We start from the raw sequence: 5,090 nt of genomic DNA, 5'->3' as shown, positions 1-5,090 counted from the left end.
TGTATAGATTAACTCTTGCCGTTGTAACTATTAGCTTTATCTCACATTAATTTAGTTTCGAATGAATGTGTGCAAGATCATCTGGAGTGTGTATTCAACTAAGGTTTCTTTATTTTAAGCTATAAAATTAAATTTATTATAACTTACTTTTTACATGATTTTTTTTAATATAGTGTTGTGTTCAAGTATTATTGACGTATCAGTTTTGACTAGCAGGTCCTTTTTTAATCGTGTTTAGAAGGCTTTTTCTTATGTACCAAAACTTCATGAATTTTCCATAAGTCAGTTTTGGGGAAATTAACATATGGAAGACATAATTAGGAAGACATGATTTTACTTGCGGAGGTTGGATGCAAGTTGAAATTCGAGTGAGATATTCTTAAATCTTCCAAATTTTTAAGGTACGTAAAATTCAATCTGATCGATGCTCTGATCTTTTACCTTTCTCACGCTTTAGTTGACAACAACAATTGACCAATCTGAAATTTAAAACATGGATTTCTAAGAAAAAAATATGATAGATAAAACAATTTATGAAAAATATTTTTATGTTCTTTCACTTGAGTGGTTAGTCCAAAAATTTGTGAAAAAAGTCGAGAGTGTAGACACTGCCATATTTTTTTTTCATAATTTATTGGCAATATATTAGGTAAAAAGTGAATATCTATGGTATACTTCATAAAAGCACTATAAGAAAAATTAAAACCAATACAGATATTCTACGAAAATTTCGTAACATATCATCTGCAGACAACAGAGAGGGCAATTAGAGTTGATAATTTCTTCAAAAGTAGGAGGCCAGCCATGGAAATAGAAATGTGTACTTATCCTTTCCTTACCCAATCGACACCATAAAAGGAGTGGGGTGAATGGTCGAACTGCATTCCAGCTTCCTCGGTTGTGCTGCCTGGTGTACTTCTGAAGCGTTATCACCATACTTTGTAAATTAGATTTGAACTGGAAATTCTTTAGTCTATGGTAGATGGATGTAGCAGATTCTTCAACACAAGCTTCATTATATATTGAGCTGAATACATGAAATGCTAGAAATGAAAGGAAATGGTTGTGTGAAAGTTGTCAAAGGATGTATAGGTTATTTTCAGGCTCTTTCCTTTGTAGAAGATGCTTAGAGGCATCATAACACAGTGCATGATTTATACCTCTGGTTTTGCAGTCTTCAAGGAAGGCGGAGAATTTGTGTTGGGCAATTGGGTTTAAACTACTTTCATGAATATGGATATTTGACCAATCTATATGTTGTAGGATTATAGATATATGTTTTCGAGTTTGATAGAATACCCATATCTGAAAGAAGTTTGCAAAATCTATGAAGTTATCATTCAAGAGTAAGGAGAAGATGATGATGACCAAATCTATGTCTAAGTTCAAGATCTGGTACTCAGGTGGTGCCATTTTTCTCATCTTGTACTGATTGTGCATAAAACTGTGTATATGTTATTTGTTTTGAGAAGTGTAAATGGTTATTGTAGAAAGGGGTATAAATATATTGACGGGCCTAAAATATTCTAAAAGGGATGCTTAGTAGGTGTATTTGAGGGGATTTTAAAAGATCTTTTTGGATGTTAAAGATATTCATATTTACTTAAATTAGATTTTAAGAAATTTAGAAAATCTTGTCGTATTTAATTAGATGAGAAAAGTTCTATGAAGACCATTTTTTAATCGGAGACCTTGGAGACCACATATGTTCTACAATCAAAATACTATATAATTTATTATTTTGTGAAGTATGTTCTACGAATATCACTAATTCATTAAAATTATTGAAGATCATTTAAGTTTAATAAGTAAAATGTGTATGTTCTGCAAGCTCAACAAATGTTCTGCAAACTTAACATGTTTTGCAGAATAAAGTATTTTTGTAATATTTTATATTTTACATGCAGTACATATATGATATTCAAGATTTTGAATAAAATAAAGATCTTTGTAGAGCATGATTTAAAAAATAATATGTTTTGCAATGTTTTTATGCAACATTTAACTTGCAGAACACAAGTGGTCTCCAAGGTCTAAAAAAAAAGTGGTCTACATAGAACTTAACCCTAGATTAGATTTGTTAATTGTTTTTGAAAATATTGGGTATTCCACTAGGATTCCAAAATATTAAAAATTCCAGTATATTAGATTTGAATTGTAAATTTAAATGTAATATCAATGTATTGGAGGATTTTTAAACTAAAAAATATGGATTTTAATATATTTGCTACAACTTTTTATAATTTATGTAATTTCTAAATCTCTCAATTTCAAAGTATTTGTAAAAGTATACACATACATGACACGTTTTATAAAAGTAACAATCTTTTGAAGTTGGTATTATTAGCTCAATAACTCTAGCAACATAATCTCTATTTTTCTAGTTTTGGACCCTTTTCAACAAGTAAATGTTATTAATCTAATTTCCTAAAAAATAATATCTTTTTTTGCTAATTTTTTCAAAAAAATCAAATGATATAAGAGAGAATTGTAAATTAATTTTATAAAAACTTTAGACTGCTTTGTATGGGGTTGTAGATATGCAAATGGGTGATTCTATGTTTACCATATGTAAAATTCTTAACTATTTTTTTTTGACAAGGCCATTCTTGACAATTTAAATTTTGTAGAATGTTTAACTTTAACGATAAGTCTAGAGGCTGCCTTCATCACTTCTTCTCTTCTTTGTGCAAAGTTAGTAGTTTTATCTGTAAACCCCGATGTGCTTATATAGCTTATCTCGGTTTATGATCTAAACTCTGGAAAGACGATGCTAAAGCCCTTCCCTGCAATTATTTACTTTCTTTTACAGCCAAGAAATGCCCTTATCAAAAGCAAACCCCCTTTATTAGGAAAGGAATTCATCATTTCAATCCTTCTTGCTCTTTCGCTTCTTATCGGACCGTACTATTGCTCTTCCCGGCTTGTTGACCATGACGTGCGTTACAAATTAACATGCAATTTGTGTTAGATCATTAGTAACCTATAATTTTTCCACTCTTCCACCTTACACACCATCTTTCTTTACATCTTAATTATCTTCCTAGCAGTACACAATAACTTAACATGAACATATCCACTTAACACATTATGTGGGACCTAAATGTGTGACCAATTTTTATAAGCCTATACCATAGAATCTTTGTTTAAACTTGCTTTCCTTAATTCTGGAAGTTCTGTGTGCCATAAGTGGTACAGTACTTCTTCTTTTACAATATATCGCACACTGTGAAGTCCACCATAACCCTAAAAGTCTTAATTCTTATTAGGCTGCGAATTCCACATTTTCCCCTTTATTATTAACTGTAATGCGAATAGGCCTTCCCACGGATTGTGTTTTATCAAATCACCCTAAATATTAATCAAAATCCATTTAATTTTTAAGAATGATTCAACTGTCATAATTTTAGAAGAGCCATCCTATCCACTTCATTCAAATCAAATATCAAATTCGTATATATTTTTAGTATGTGGAAAAATTAAGAAGGCACCAATGATTAAAGATCACTTAGATAAACCCAACTTATTAAAATGCTTCAACATTCGAGACTAACACCCACTATCAAAATCATATACATTAATTATTTAAACTAAATTTAAGGGTGTGTGATTGTTGACGATATTAATAATTTTTTGAATACTATATGAGTGTATTTCTAATTAGTGTAAAAATTTGTGAAAACTGAAAGTTTTGGTTAGTCATGCAAATTATGTGTTGAAGTTGAGAGCTTAGAAACTGCCATATTTTTTACTGTTTCTTTGCGATAGAATAGGTAAAAATTGGTTAGTATAGTATACTTCATAAAATCATTATAATAGAAATTATCACAAGTACATATATTCTTAAAAATTTTTGTAACATATCATCTGCAGACAACACAGAGGGCAAGTGAAGTTGATAATTTCTTTAAAGGTTGAAGGCCAGCTATGGAAATAGAAATGTATGCAATTTTATGCTTGCCCCTACTAATGGACATAATAAAGGGAGTGGGGTGAATGGTCGAACTTCATTCCAGCTTCCTCAGTTGTGTTGTTTGTTGTACTTCTGAAGTCTTATCACCAAACTCTGTAGATTAGATATGAACGGCAAATTTCTTTAGCTTCTAGTGGATGGATGTAGAAGATTCTTCAACACATGCTTCATTACATATTGAGCTCAATACATTAATGATTTAGTTCGCCACTGTACAATACCAAAACTTTCACTTGGGTTACCAGCCCAAAAAAGTTTTCAGTCAAACACCTGAACAATAAAAATATTTTGAATATGTTACTCCCGTTAGTCCCCTTAAAATGGATAACAAAAAGTGACGTGTAACTAATGTGGCATCAAGTTTAATAACGAATTTATCAATGAACTTTGTATCATTTTCGGTAAGGTTACCGACTAATTTCTTTAAAAAAATATTTTCTTTTTCTTTTGAGAAAAAGAAACTCAAATAACTTTTTTGAAAATTTAAATTGATTGAATAATAGGTTTTTTCAAAATCGATAATTGTATCTGACGAATAAATTTTTTATATGTTTATTTTTTATGAATAATTACACCTTTACTTAAAAAAATTTTTTTTACTTTTACTAATAATTTTTTTTAATTTTTTGAAAAGTGTGTACGCCAATTCAAGCAATATAAAAAAATCCAAAGGATAATCCACGATACTACAGGTTATTGAAGGCCCCGCACACCAACTTAGGGGCTCGAGGATTAACAAAGACATATCATTATGAGAATCAATGACACTTGAAATGTGTGTACACCAATTCACGAAATATATAAAAAGCCAAGGTCCTAACTTGACAATAAAGAGGGCAATGGATTTCAAAATGATATTACTATACTTACACTTTTAAAATCTTAAAAAAATATATACCTAATATCGGTTCTCGCTTACTATCATACTTGCACTCGCATACGGATTGTGAGCATTATAGTGCTCAATATTATTTACTTTTCGAACATTAATCGGTTTTCAACGATCGAGGAAATTTGAAAGATTGAAGAATTATTATTTCTCCACTCCAGCAAGCTACACTGAAAAATCGGGGTCTAGTTATCATACCACATTTTCGCATGGCTTAATATCTCCAAA

This window comes from Apium graveolens, unplaced genomic scaffold (assembly GCF_009905375.1).
Source record: "Apium graveolens cultivar Ventura unplaced genomic scaffold, ASM990537v1 ctg4014, whole genome shotgun sequence".
NCBI classification, from domain to species: Eukaryota; Viridiplantae; Streptophyta; class Magnoliopsida; order Apiales; family Apiaceae; genus Apium; species Apium graveolens.
Note: the sequence above shows the minus strand (reverse complement) of the source record.